This window comes from Sturnira hondurensis, unplaced genomic scaffold, assembly GCF_014824575.4.
Source record: "Sturnira hondurensis isolate 20B ecotype Veracruz unplaced genomic scaffold, ASM1482457v3 Scaffold0000880, whole genome shotgun sequence".
In the NCBI taxonomy this organism is placed as follows: Eukaryota; Metazoa; Chordata; class Mammalia; order Chiroptera; family Phyllostomidae; genus Sturnira; species Sturnira hondurensis.
The window spans coordinates 22,265,010-22,280,541 of record NW_028073511.1 but is presented as its reverse complement, the minus strand read 5'-3'; the positions used below and the strand labels follow the sequence as shown (position 1 = coordinate 22,280,541).

The window sequence follows — 15,532 nt, the reverse complement described above, 5'->3', positions numbered from 1 at the left end:
CACATTCCATCAGATTCTGATGACATTTTAAGAGGAGGGGTAACATAAAATGGGTACTCCAGGGGGTATCTTACAGGCCATTTTAGAAACTTACCTATCAGAGACCTCTAAGTTCAAGTATACCCCGCTAGAAAGACTATTACCCTGTATTTTTAATTATTTTATGATGAAAATACTTATTTAGGTTTGGTCAGTACAGGTAAGATATACCGGAGTCACAGAGCAGTATGCATTAACGGGCCACAGCAGGTCATAAAAACTGGGTAACTGTGCACACAAGTTGTCAAACATTCAGTCACCTAAGGAGAAAATGCACAGGTGAATGGTGGAAACAACCTGCATCTAACACGCAAACTACCATAAGATTCCACCAACAAGTCTGGTTGACAGTGATAAAACCACTGTCCTGGGCAATCTCGGCAGTCACGGTCCCACATCTACTCTAACAGGACTGAGTGGTGCGTAAGGACAGAGCAGCACGAGACAGAATGCCCTTGCACAGCACAGGTTCTAGGTGGGCGCTGATTTATAAAGACATCATCATGTTATACTTTAAGGAAAGATTTCCATTTACAACTGCACATTAACTCGTATGAAAATAACCTGACACTACTCAAAATGTCCTTTTAGCCACAAAGTAATTGACTGTTACAATTTCCAAAGAGGCAGAGGTATTGAAGCAAAAGGAAAAAAATGGAAAACACACACACACACAGAAAAAAAAGACAAATTATGATAAAGTGTGCATTAATTTTCTGCACAGTATTCTCTCCCAAATTAAATGATACTGTATAAAATTAGCTGGAAAAATATCACAAAACTGAACCCTGTACATTTACACTTGAGTCCAAGCCATTCTGAACGTGGCAGGAACCCGAGTTCAGTTACCCTTCCCATTCACTGTTTTCTTCTCTCGAGGGTCATGATTAGAGTCTGTGCCATTTGAGTGGGGTGTGAGAGGGTGTTCACTGCCCCTGGGCGGGGTCTACGCTTTCATCCCAACACTGAGTCGGTTTATGTAACTACTGCCTCTGCCAGTTCTCTCTGAACTGGTGGAGGCCTTATTACCATTCCCTGGAGAAGAAGAAAACCATCTGAGGTTGCATCTCCCTCCCTGTGAAATCCAGGAATCCTCTGTGAGGAGGAACTGCCATTACTTGGTCCTTTGGCCAGTGGACTGCAGTCTTTAGCTGGGCCTCTGCCTGCACGACTGTCTGGGAGGATGTAGGGCTGCCGGTACTTGGGGCTGGGGTACCTGTATCTGTTGCTGTTGGTACTGGGCCAATCGCTGGCCTGTGCCTTTCAGTTGTTGCTGAAGAACTAGAATGGTACTATGCATTTCCTTTTCTTCTTTGTCAGGTTGAATGATGGGGTCAATCAGCTCATCCTGACTACTTTTAAGCTCCTCACTATATTTCTTCTGTAAAGCCAATTCTTCTGCAAGTTGCCCAATATATCCCTGGGACAGCTGCTTTTCAAGCTCTTGGTTCTTCTGGATAAGCATTCTACACTTTTGGCCTGTTTGGTTTTCTTTCTTTTCTTTTTCCCCCACATCACAAAATGTCTCATGCCAGCCCACAGTTCTAATCAATACATCCTTTCCCCCCATCTTCTGTCAGGCACCTGTGAAACTGCCCCACTTAGTTGCCACTGCAGTTTGCTAGGACAAAGCATCAAATGGTAACAAGTGTCAAATCTCCTCGTGTTTTGTGATGCTGGATAGAAAACGGAGGCACTGCCTTTTCCTTTCCTTTGAAGAACATAGTGAGACTGTTTCCAAAACCAATCTGCCCTCCACAGCCCTTCCAAAATCAAAATGTTAAAAGTACAAGAAATTATCATAGTATTTCTTGAACTTAAAATAAAAAAAAAGTTATTTCAAGGCACATTTAATTTAATATTGAGTGTGGAACAAAAGGCCCCAGTACACCGACAGACCATCCCCCTCCCCATTAACACCAATGACAATGCTCTTTCAACATGTGCCTGTTCAATGGAATGGGGATTTAATAAACTTCACTACAAAAAAACCCATAATGTAATGAGTCTAATCACAGTCAATACCCTTGTACAATCTAGTTGTGAAATCAATGTTTAAAATGCTCCAAACTTCTAACCTGAAGTTTTTTTTTTAAGATTTTATTTATTTATCTTAGAAGGGAAGAGAAGGAGAGAGAGAGAGAAATATCAATGTATGGTTGCCTCTCGTGAGTCCCCTGCTGGGAACTGGCCTGCAACCCAGGCATGTGCCCTGACTGGGAACCGAACCACGATCGTGTGGTTCGCAGGCCCGCACTCAATCCACTGAGCTACACCAGCCAGGGCTAACCTGAAGTTTAATACCACACTTTCATGTTTGTACAGTTCTTAGTGAGATTATCTATCAGCAACCATTCTCAAAAATACAATAAAAATGAACTATTAAAAAGAAAAATTCAGAATGCTATTATCAAAGGAATAGTCCCATTTTAATTGTATTTTTAAAATCAACAGTCATTCCCATTATAACCTCTATAACACTTTTGCCCCCTACCCCTGAATCAGCACACTATTGTCCGTGACCAGGAGTTCTTGTTTTTTATGCTGTCATTCCAACCCCTCCCACCCCAGAGCTGTCATCTCTCTCAATCTATGCGTCTGTCTCTGTTTTGCTTGTCAGTTTGTTGACTAGATTCCACATATGAGTGGAACCATATGGTATTTTTCTTTCTCTTACTGGCTTCTTTTACTTAGCAACATTCTCTTTAAGTCCACCCCTGCTGTTGCAAAAGGTAAGATTTCCTTTATTTTGACAGCTGAGTAGTATTCCATTGTGTAAATATTTCATAGCTATTTTATCTATTCATGTACTGATGGACAGTTGGGCTCTTTCTAAATTTTGGCTATTGTAAGTAATGCTGCAATGAACATAGGGTGCTTATATACTTTCAAATTAGTGTTTCAGGTTTCTTTGGATAAATTCCCAGAAGTGGAATCACTGAGTCAAAGGGCAGGTCCATTTTTAATTTTTTGAGGTATCCTCATACGGCTTTTCACAGTGGCTGCACCAGTCTGCATTCCCACCAACAGTGCACTGGGGTTCCCCTTTCTCCATATTCTTGCCAGCTCTTTTGCTTGTTGATTTATTGATGTAGGTTTGTTGATTTATTGAGTTAGGCCATTCTTCATTGTGGTTTTGATTTGCATTTATCTGATGATTTTTGATGTTGAGCATCCTTTCCCGTCTCTCATTTTACATCATTCCTCAATGTTATTCTCTTCCTCCATTCATGCCAAGTTATAGAAGGTGACATGGCCAATCAGTATGTTTTAGCTCCTTATTAGTGACTTATTTAGATATAGTAGACACATGACAAGAGACCAATAACAGTGGTTTCTGGAAATGGCTTGAAATTTATTATTGAGAATGATAAACTCCCTCTTTCCACTGAGAGAGTTGGATGTAGGGTGAGACAATTCTGGAATTGCCTGGGAGCTGGCATATTAGAGAAATGTCTAAAAATAAATTCCCCATTAAAAAATCAAAGTCAGGATGCCTCAGAAAGCCTGTTGACATTGTTGGAGACCTTTATATTTAAAATCAAGTCTGTTTTTCATTTTTCATTTAAGAAAAACATTACTATAATTTTTACTGGTACAGCTTCTACTAATGCCATTATTATTACTATTACTATTTGCATTAAGTCTGTTTCCTCAGTCGACACTCAACAATTATGAGATTTCATGTACTTAAAATTTTCATGGGAAAGGAAGATCGAGTTTAAGACTGCAGTGTATTTGGGGATACAGAAATACTATACTTCAAGTAACAGTTTGTATTTAAATTGGGAATGACTGATCAGAGTGCTTATTTGATGTGTCTTCCTTCATTTTCAAAATGAAGAATTATACTTGGTAAACAACCACAAAGAAAGCTATTGTGGTAGTGTTAAGATGATGGCGTTAGTGAGGAGCAGAATTCATAGATACATATGGATGAGAGAGAGACAGACTTATTTTAAGGAATTGGTTTATGTGGTTTTGCAGGCTGGAAAGTCAAATTTGTAAAGCAGGCCAGTAGGCTGCAAGCTCAGGCAGGGTGACCACGTTGCAGTTTTGAGAATTCCTTCTGTCTTGGGAGTCTTTACTCTTAAGATTGGATGAAGCCCACCCACGTTCTAAGGAGTATTCATTCTCTTTTTCTTCAAGTCTAGGATTTAGATGTTAATCGCATCCAATAAAATACATTCACATCGACATCTAGATGGTTTGGCCAAATTGACACATAAAACTAACCATCGCAAGAATAACTGAGCAACTTGATATTGTTCTCCCCTTGCTTGTTCACACTCTCAATAAAAAGAAAACAGTTGCATAATCAAAAGCTTTTAATTTTCTCATTAATCTGAGATTACTCATGCCATATTTGCTGAAGATATTTAGAATACTAATCTTACTTCTATTACTATTCATGATAAAAATCTTGTTCTTGTTTTCTCTAATATAATTTAATCATATTTCCAATAGCAAAGTCAATAGCTACGAATGCAGTCCTAGATGTTACAAAATCTGAGATACTTCGCCTGACTTTCACTATTAGCATGTGCCACAATGATGTGCCTAGAACTCAAAAAGAGCACTGAAAGAACCTTAGAATTTCTCCATTGATGTTATTAATTTATAGGTGAGGAAACTAAGACCCACAGAATGAAATAATGGGTTGATGGTTACCCACTGTTTAGTGGTTGCATTGGGACCAACATTCAGTGTAAGTAACCTCAAAGATAGTTTTCTTATCATATAGCCTCCCTAAGATAAATATTTTATATTTTTACTTTTTCTTTTAAATATATTTTATTGGTTATGCTAGTACGGTTGTCCCATTTTCCCCCTTCATTCCCCTCCACCCTGCACACCCTCTCCCACCCACATTCCCTGTTTTAGTTCATGTCCATGTGTCATAAGTTCTTTAGTTTCTATATTTCCCATACTATTCTTGCCCTCCCCCTGTCTATTTTCTACCTACCATCTATACTACTTATTCTCTGTACCTTTTCCCCCTCTCCCCTCCTCCCACTCCCACTCCCCTGTTGCTAACCCTCCATGTGATCTCCATTTTTGTGGTTTTGTTTCTGTTCTAGCTGTCCACTTAGTTTGCTTTTGCTTTAGGTGTGGGTGTTAATAACTGTGAGTTTGCTGTCATTTTACTATATATGTTTTTTATCTTCTTTTTCTCACATAAGTCCCTTTAACATTTCATAAAATAAGGGCTTGGTGATGATGAACTCCTTGAATTTGACCTTATCTGAGTAGCACTTTATCTGCCCTTCCATCCTAAATGAAAGCTTTGCTGGAGAGGGCAATCTTGAATCTAGTTTCTTGCCTTTCATAACTTGGAATACTTCTTTCCATCCTCTTCTTGTCTGTAAGGTCTCTTTTGAGAAATCAGCTGACAGTCTGATGGGAACTCCTTCATAGGTAACTGTCTCCTTTTCTCTTGCTGCTTTAAAGATTCTCACCTTATCTTTCATTTTGGGTAATGTAATTATGATGTGCCTCGGTGTGTTCCTCCTTGGATCCAATTTCTTTGGGACTCTCTGAGCTTCCTGGACTTCCTGAAAGTCTATTTTCTTTGACAGATTGGGGAAGTTCTCCTTTATTATTTGTTCAAATAATTTTTCCACTTGTTGCTCTTTCTCTTCCTCTTCTGGTATCTTTATAATTTGGATATTGGAACGTTTAAAGATGTCCTAGGGGTTCCTAAGCTTTTCCTCATTTTTTTGAATTCTTGTTTCTTCATTCTTTTCTGTTTGGTTGTTGATTTGGTCCACTCTGGTCCACTCTGTTGATTTGAGTCCCAGTTTTCTTTCCATCACTACTGGTTTCCTGTGTATTTTCCTTTATTTCACTTAACATAGCCTTCATTTTTTCATCTAATTGTGACCAAATTCAACCAATTCTGTGAGCATCCTGATCACTAGTATTTTGACCTGTGCATCTGATTGGTTGGCTGTCTCTTTGTCGCTTAGTTGTATTTGCTCTGGAACTTTGATCTGTTCTTTTGTTTGGACCATTTTTTTTTGTCTTGTCCCACCCGTTCTGTAGTGACGGGTGGAGCCTTAGGTGTTCACCAGGGTGGGGCCACCCAGTTGCTGAGTTGTGATGCTGTATGTGGGGTGGGGTCTGAGAGTGAACAATGGTGTTTGCTCCACTCTCCATGGGATTTCAGTCCCTTCCACTGCTTCCCCCAAGCAAATTGGGCCCTTCTGGTGCTGATTTCCAGGTGGGTGGGCTTGTGTACATTCTAGGATCCTGTGGGTCTCTTCAATGAACTCTCCTGTGAGGCTGGGAGTCTCTCCGGGCACCTCAACCTGCACAGCTATTTTCAACTGGTGTTTTCAATTGGTGTTTTGAGGCTTTATTTCCCCACGCTGGGACCTTGGGTTGCACGGTCTTGTCTTGCTTCCCAGTTTTGCCTGGTTTATCTGTGCATGAATGTGTGACTGCCTGGTCAGCCAGCCACCTTGCACAAGGTGCTCTGCTTCACAATCGCCCCCTCGCTTGGTCTGCCTGTTGCCACCCCGCATCCAGGGTCTGCCAGCTGCCACCTGAGCAGCCAGGGTCAGCCTGCTGCCATCTTGCGTACCCTGGTTTTGTGAGCTGCTGCCTTGCGTCCTGAAGCCACTGCTTTTCTTTTCAAGACCCTTCTCTACCCGACCGCCTGACTCTGCCCCTCCTCCCAGTCTGGATGAATGTGTCTATTTTAACTCCTTGGTTTTCAGACTTCTATACAGTTCAATTTTCTGTCAGTTCTGAATGTTATTTTGTTTCTAAATTGTTGTTGTCCTTATTTTGGTTGTGCAAGGAGGCACGGTATGTCTACCTATGCCTCCTTCTTGGCCGGAGTCTATCTTTTTACTTTCTAAGATATTAAAATTTTTTAAAAATAAGTTTTGTCTTAATGGAGATGATGGAAGTTTATTTTAGAGGGAAGCCTTGGATGAGGTGTTAAATATTCTCTATAGTGTGGGTGTTCAAATTGTTGGTTTTGTTGAAAACTCTATTTCAGTACCAATGTTCCATGTCAGTCCTACTGATGATATCACTGAGAACTTAATCTGGGGCAGAGTAACAGCAGAGTTGGTTGCTCTCACAGCATTCTGTCCTTACTTTTATTACAGCCTTTACTTTAATTGTGGCGTAAATATATTTACTTTAATCTCTTCAATATATCTTTTCCTGAAACAAATATGAGTCTGTGTATTCTTTAAGGGAGTCATTTCTAGCAATCTTTGTGTTCCCAGTATTTAGAATATGATGCCAAGTAGACGCTCAATACATGCTTACAAGGAAAGAAAGAAGAGGGGAGGGGAGGGAGGTCTCTAGGATGCTCACGCCAGAACCCAAGTATGTTTTTATAGAAATTGTATCATCATTTACCCTATTTGTTTTGTCTTCTTTTGGATAATTTTTCTTTTGTGGCAAGATATACATAACATAAAATTTCCCCTTTTAACCATTTTAAGTGGACATTTTAGTTGTATTAAGTGCAATCACATTGTTGTATAACTTTCACCACATATCCATTTCCAGAACTTTTTCATTACCCCACACTGAAATTCTGTACCCATTTAACAATAAGCCCCCATTTGTCCCTCCCAAGCTCCTTACAACCATTGTTCTACTTTCTTCCCTATTAACTAGACTCTCTAGGACTCTAGGCACCTCATACGAATGAATTAATGCAATATTTCTTTTCAGTATGACTTATTTCACTTAACATAATGTCTTCAAAATTCAACTATGTTGTAACAAGTCTCTAAATTTCATTCCTTTGATGGGTGAATAATATTCCTCTGCATGTATCCATCACATCTAAAAAAAATATTCATCTGTCAAAGAATATTGCTATGTTATCACCTTTGGCTGTTGTGTATAATCCTATTTTCAATTGTTTTATGTGTATATCCCATAGTGGAATGTGTAGTTTAAATTGTAATTCTATTTTTAATTTTAAAGGGGACATCATACTTTTTTCTGCACCACTTTACTTTCCCATCAGCAATGTGCAAGAGTTCCAGTTTTCCCACATCTTTGCCACAGACATGTTCTTTCCTGCTTTTTTGTTAGTGTCCACTCTCATGGTTATAAAGTACTATCATTTGTTTTATAATGTATTTTATTCACTTTATGTAAATTTTAAAAATAATATGTCATCAAATATTCCTAAATGAGGCAGTTTTCCTTTGTGGCATAGTGTTATATCATAAAGATACATATAATCATTTATTGCCTGATATGTATGTTATGCACATTCTAGATTCTAATCTGATTTTTTTACAGTCTGAAATCTGGTTTTATAGAAAAGCCCACTTTTCTGTTCTTTTTCCAACATGTATATATGTGGGTATGTCTGTGAATGTGTGTTTCCGTATGGTTGACAAGTGCAGGGTGGGTGGTGGTGGTGACAATTTTATCTCCTTGCTCCAACCTTCTTTAAAATGTTCATATTCAGGGAGTTAAAACATACATTTCATAATGAAAGTATTAAATACCTTTTGCACAAAATTTCCATAATTTTTTCTTTTAAGATATAAATGTTTAGTTTGTCCTTTCTTAGATTGGGTGTTTTTGGGAAACAGACTCAGAGATTTGTGTGCAGAAGATTTCTCAGAGAGTGTTCTCAGCCACAATATCTGTGAGCTAAGGGGTGAGAAGGAATTTTCCCTCAAGTCTGAGCAAAGCAGTACCAAGGAATGCTCCAGTGCTGTTTCTGGCTGGCAGATTACAGGTGGCTCACAACCATATTAACATATAATACAAAGGTTTTCACACATTGTGTCCATTCCTCTTTCACAGACTTTACTGTTCCAGATCTCCCAGTCTTTTTTCTTCCCTTCCCTGTTCAATCAGCCAAGTCTTTTGTCATTGTCTATAAAGCCTTACATAGTATTACCTTGGACCACATTCCACACGAAGCAGGGGGCTCTCTATACCACATGAAGCTCTGTCCATTGGGAAGAATTTCCTCTTCCGTTGTTTTCAAGATTGTCTCTAAAAGAGATGCAAGAGTTCCCCCGAACCACACTGAGCCAATTTATCAATTAACAAAGAATTTCTAGAGCTTCTAATTTACCTAATGTAGGATATAATTTTCTTCATGCTTCCACATTATCTAAGTAGCACATATGCACTGTCTCCCAAGGTCTTTGCAGAGTGTTAAATCCTGCATCAGAAGGAAGTGTTCCCACATTGATAGACTCTCCCTTATCCACCTTTATTCTCCATCCTTCCTGGTTCCAGTACCCTTAGATTCAGCTCCTGCCAGTGCATGCGGTATGTGATCCGTAATCTAGAGAGCCTAGTTCAAGAATACCTTGGTCCTGAAAGGGTTCTGAGTCTCATGCCATAGCACCTTACACAGGCTCCCTTTCATGATAGGGTCATATTTCATTGACAATTATTTTTCTGTATACTGCAGCACATGTATAAAATATTAATAACAATAGCTACTATTTACTGAATACTTAGTATATCCTCTCTATTGTATCCATCAACCTATGCATTATTAATCGCTATATGTTTGCTTCAGGATATGTTATGATTTTTCAAATGTGATAACTAATGTTTTTTGACTTTGTTATTTACTCATGGATGCATACACACTAGTATTTAAACTGAGGAAGAAATAACTCCAAAACTCCTATGTCTCTGCCCTACATTGCTAAAGTGAAAAAAATGCATTTTTTAAAAACAAATTAATTATGGGTCAATTAGTATGGTGTAAAAATATATTACTCTTGATTTAGGGACTCCTCCTCCTTATGATTCTGTAAGACTTGAGTCGGAGCTAGTGGAGATGAACAAATGGCCTGGTTTGCATCTCTTACTGTCTTTATTATTACCTCATTAATTTTGTTGCATAATGCTTTTACAAAAACTGGTCCTCTGTCATCTTTCTGGTAGAATCTGCTAGGCCTGCTCAGAAATCTTCATTAGAATAGGCCTTCTACTGGCACACAGAGACTCTTCAAAAATTATTTATTTATATTTTTAAATTATATTTTATTGATTATGCTGTTACAGTCATCCCAATTTATCCTTCTTTGCTCCTTTCCACTCAGCACCCCTCACTCCCTCAGGCAATTCCTACATCTTTGTTCATGGACATAGGTCATATGTTTAAGTGCTTTGGCCACTCCATGGATAGCTATAGCTCTACATCCCCATGACTAGCTGATGAGGACACCGGCTTACAGTGTCCAAGTCATTATGGATAAAATGAGATATTTATACAGACTACCAAGTCTGGTGCAGGAAAAGGGACAGCATGGCTTTTCTCTCAAGGGCAGCAAAAGCCACGGCCTCCGCCATGACAGGCCTTTATTGGGTTTCTCAGCACATTACATGATGGTCCTCATTTACTATGCATAGGTTGCTTTAGGTGGTTACCTTTTACAGAAAACAAAAGAGCCAATGCCTCTAATCATATCACAGAAGAGGAATATTTGCAAATAAAAAGGCAAAAGTGGTTGAACCATTTACACTCATCCTTGGAAAGTTTAGCATGGATTTTAGGAAGTTACTCTGCAGTAAATGTTTGCCACTGAGGGCTGGGCCCATGCCACACAGAATGGTTTCCTACCACTAGCTATACATTCATCCAGCTATACATACCCATGGATATTCAGGAACCGAACTGTACTTCTTAATCCACTCACCTCTTCACCCATTCCCCACACCCCCCTCATATCAGGCAACCATTAAACTGACTCTTTTCTTTTTGTTTGCTTAGTTTATATTTTGGATTCAATTGTTGATAAATGTGTATTTATTGCCATTTTAGGGTTAATAGTTTTGATCATCTTCTTTTTCTTAAATAAGTCTCTTTAGCAGTTGATAAAATAATAGTTTGGTGATGATGAACTCCTTTAGTTTTTTTCCTCTCTGGGAAGCTCTTTATCTGCCTTTTGATTCATTCTAAATGATAGCTTTGCTGGGTAGAGCAATCTTGGCTATAAATGCCTACCTATCATGACTGAATATTTCTTGCCAATCCCTCCTAGCCTGAAAGGTTTCTTTTCAGAAAGCAGCTGACAGTCTTATGGGAACTCCCCTGTAGGTAGCTAACTGACTTTTTCTTGCTGCTTTTAAGATTGTCTCTTTATCTTTAACCTTTGGCATTTTAATTATGATGTGTCTTGGAGTGGGCCTCTTTGATTCATCTTGTTTGGGAATTTCTGTGCTTCCTGGACATACATGTCTATTTCCTTCACCATATAAGGGAAATTTTCTTTCATTGTTTTTTCAAATAGATTTCCAATCTCTTGCTCTTTTCCTCTCCTTCTAGCATCCCTATGTTGTGAATGTTGGAATGCTTGAAGTTGTCCTAGGAGCTGCTTACTTTATCCTTTCCTTTTCGTATTATTTTTTTCTTCTTGTTGTTCTGATTGGTTGTTTTTTGCCTTATGTTCCAAATCATCAATTTGATTCTCAACTTCATCACTTCTACTGTTATTTCTCTGTAAGTTGTTCTTTATTTCAATTACTGTGTTCTTCATTTCTGTTGGTTCTTTTTTATGCTGTTGAAATCCTCACTAAGTTCCTTGAACATCCTTATAACCAGTGTTTTAAACTCTGCATTTGATAGGTTGCTTATCTCCATTTTGTTTAGTTCTTTTTCTGGAGTTTTGATCTGTTCTTTCATTTGGGCCATGTTTCTTTGTCTCCTCATTTTGGCTGCCTCCCTGCACTTGTTTCTTTGTATTGGTTAGAGCTTCCTTGACTCCATGTCTTGGTAGTGTTGCCTAATGCAGTAGGTGTCCCATAGGGTCCAGTGGCACAGCCTCCTCTATCACCCAAGCTGAGTACTCAGGGTGCTCCCTCTGTGTGGGCTGAGTACACCGTCCTATTGTAGTTGAGACTTGATTGCTGTTGACAGGTCAATGGCATGGATTTACCCAGGCCACTCAGCTAAAAGGACTGGCTGTGACCACTTACCACCAGCCTCCATCCTCTATGGATAATCAGCTGTGCAGGGTCAGGGTGGTGGTGCTCTGACATGATCTTTAGGTGTCCACTGCATGTGCAGGCTCTGGGGTTTCCCAAGTGGTGCAGGCCAAGGTCAGTTCCTACCTGTGTTTTGCCTGGGGCTACCATTCATGAGCTATAAAACAACTGGAGATTAATGCTATCTGTGCTGGGCTTATAGATTCCTTGGAGAAGCCAAGCTTTGAATCTAGGCTTGCTGCTCCTAGTGCCAGGCCTGAGGCCACTTAGCAAGAGGTGCTGGATTTCACCAGGGCCCTCTGTTGCTTATTTGAGAGGATTTACAAATTTTTGAAGCATGGGACAATACTAGCAATTCATATGGAGCAGTCAGCTGTGTGGGCTTGTATGTTGGGTGGGATGGAGTCTCATGGGATCTCAAGGGTGGGGCAAACAGTGTTAGCTAGAATGATGGAGCCTCAGATATGGTACCCAGCTCTTGGTTCTGGTACTGTGTGTGGAAAGTGTTCAGAAAAAGGACAATATCTTCTGTCTGCTTTTCTGTCTTGGAGAATGTTGTCCCTCAGCTCTCACCTTGATGACAGACACTTCAGTTCCTCCCTTTATGTCACCAGTGCCTTTCAAGCTGCTTTCCAGGTGCTGGAGCTCAGAGGGAGTGAGTCTGAGTAAATCTGGACGTGGGTTCTTTAAGAAGAAATGCTTGGAAATCCAGCATTTTCTTTCACTGACTCAATCCCCATTGATTTTTGCAGCCAGAAGTTTTAAGGACTTACATTCTTGGCACTAGAACCCTGGGTCCCTGTGGTGCCAAGACTCCTCATTGCTGAGATATTGTTCCAAAATTTTTATCTACCACCTATAGATATGGGACCAGCCTAATTCATGTCTATGCCCCTCTTACCAGTTAGAATGGATGTAGTTTCTTTAATTCTATAGTTGCCAAATTTCCATTCATCTATGGTTCTGAGTGATCATTGTTCTATAGTTCAGATATAATTTTTATGTGGTTGGCTGAGGAGGATACTTGTGTTTACCTATTCTACTATCTTGACTGGAAGTTTCTGCTCTATCACAGAAACTCTTAATGCTTCTCTCAAGGTACAGGCTCTTATAGGCCACACTGAGATATCTCTCTCTCTTCCTTGGGGTCCTGTGTCTAGATGGTACACCTGTCTCCTTCGCTTGACTAGTATTCAACTCCGTCCAGCTCTAGGTCTAAGGGATGCTTACCCTTTCATATATTGCAGACCATATTATCCTTTTTTTCCCTCTGCCCTGTACCTAGTGAAATTCAGCTCTCTTGCTTCATAAAAAGGCTTTAGAAAATAGAAGTTAATTCTCTCTTGAAGCAAGAGTAATTCCTACATGCCAGGATTCAAAATCTTGGTTCTTTTCTTGAATGAGGAAAGAGAAAAATATAAAAAATAACTCTCAACTTTTTGAATCTTCTACATGAATAAGAAAATGATAAAAATTAGTATCTCAACTTATCCTGTTACTATTGCAGTAACTTCAAATTTGCTAATAATCATGTTAACTGACATATATTGAGTTTATGTACCAGGCACTGTTCTGTGGCTCTTTCTTTCTTTCATATACTATTTCATTTTTTCCTAATAACTCATGAAATAGAGACTTCTATCACACACACATTTTACAGATGAGGATGCTCAGGCTGAAAAGTTATTAGTGCTAAATAATTCAGCTACTGAATAGTAGAGCCAAGGTTTGAATTCCAGGCAGTTGATTTAAGCATTTGTGCTCATAAACATTATGGTATATCTCCTCTTATATTAACCCAAAACACAGCTACTGAACTCAAAGGTATCTGCTGATTTGGCAAGAAGCATTTTTTGAGTGAACGTATAAAGTATTTTAGATATGGCTTGGAAATTAGGAATTTTCATTCTCACTTGAGTTGGCCCTACACACTTAGAAAAGGGGTCTACTTACATCACCCTTCTAGAGAAGTGAATTTTAGTTTTTTTTTAAAAAATATTTTATTTATTTACTTCTAGAGACAGGGTAAGGAATGGAGAAATAGAGGGGGAGAAACATCAATGTGTGAGAGATATATCGATGGGTTGCCTCTCACATGCTCCCAACTGCAGACCTGGCCCACAACCCAGGCATGTGCCCTGACTGGGAATAGAACTGGTGACCTTTAAGTTTGCAGGCTAGTGCTCAATCCACTGAGCCATACCATCCAGGGTTGTATTTTAATTTTAACTTTTAACTTCCCACTGGTAACTTTATAAGACAAAACTCTTGCCTCACTATAGTTTTTGCTACATGACTTAGAGAAAAAGAATAGGGATTAAAGTGATATTCATTTATCTATAGTTACCAATATTTATATCTATTTGTCTATCTGTTACAGAACAGCTAGTGTTGTTGCAGAACAGTCAGCAAGATTCTACTGCTCATAGCTTCTAGGCAAAACTCTAGAGACAGAGTTTTGGAAAGGAAAGGGGTTCTTTATTTAAAGGCTCTACAGTGTTGGAATACTGGCAGGTTTCTGCCTCAGAGCCCTGTTCCCTTTAAAACACTCAAAGACAAATAATTCTGCTATCCTCTGCCAAGGTCCAACCAACTCCAGAATGTGCTTGCCTGGAATCTCCTTTCCTATTTTAAAGCACCATCCTTTGGGAAATGCAGGTGGCAATAGCATGCTCATCCAGGCTTTCCAGCAGGTTCCCAGTTGTGGTTCAGCTCCAGGGGTCTCTGATAAGTCAGTGTGGGCCTGTCTGGATAGGGCCATGCAGTACCAGCCAGCACTGCTCCACTTTCTGTGCTGAAGGGGTGCTGGGGAGGCACCCTGGCAACGCAGCCTCCAGGGCCCACTACCCTCAGGAGCCCGGCACCCCTGTGACTGACTGGACTAATGAGGGAAGGGGAGAGATGCTGTGATTCTGTGTTTCCCAGCACATTCTGTTTTAAAGACTTGGCCCAGAAATCCATGTGTGATGGAGCATCTGGCATTTCAACCAATGCACACCAGTGTCTGCTGTGTTTGTGAGTTCTCCAGTGTCTTTGACCCTCTTCTGGCTCCCATTTTGCAGAAGAGGGCAGATGTTTCCCAGATGTGTACAGGTGGGCAAGCATCTCAGTCCAAGGTGGGTGTTTGGTCCCCTACAGGTCATACAGGCTCTGTACAAGTTCCCTCCAGCTGTGTCACAAGTGATCCAATTGTTTGCCCTCCCCTAGGGTAAGGAAGTCTATTTTGCAGGCTGCAGCTTCAAACCATTGCCTTGGGGTTTCCTCCCACCCACTCCCTTCTCACCGGAGGTGGGGCAGCTTCTTTTGCCAATCAGGTTTCCCCTAGATTGGGGTTTCCTCCACTCACCAGTGCTTTGGCCAGACGTACTTTGTTACACATCTGTCATTATCAATCATTTCAACGAAATTGTTTTAGCTATTGGCAACCTAGTTCTTTCTCTATTAATAAAATCACCATAAGTAAAAGTGCTTGATAAAAATTATAGATTGTTTTTCTGAAAATTCTTCTCCAAATTGACCAAAGTCAGCACAGACAAAAGAAAAA

General features: G+C 39.8%; 1 pseudogene; it reads right to left on the bottom strand.

The window, feature by feature from the left end:
* Positions 1 to 812: 812 nt before the first annotated feature.
* Positions 813 to 1,609, bottom strand: LOC118994200 (pre-mRNA-splicing regulator WTAP-like; annotated as a pseudogene).
* Positions 1,610 to 15,532: the final 13,923 nt, after the last annotated feature.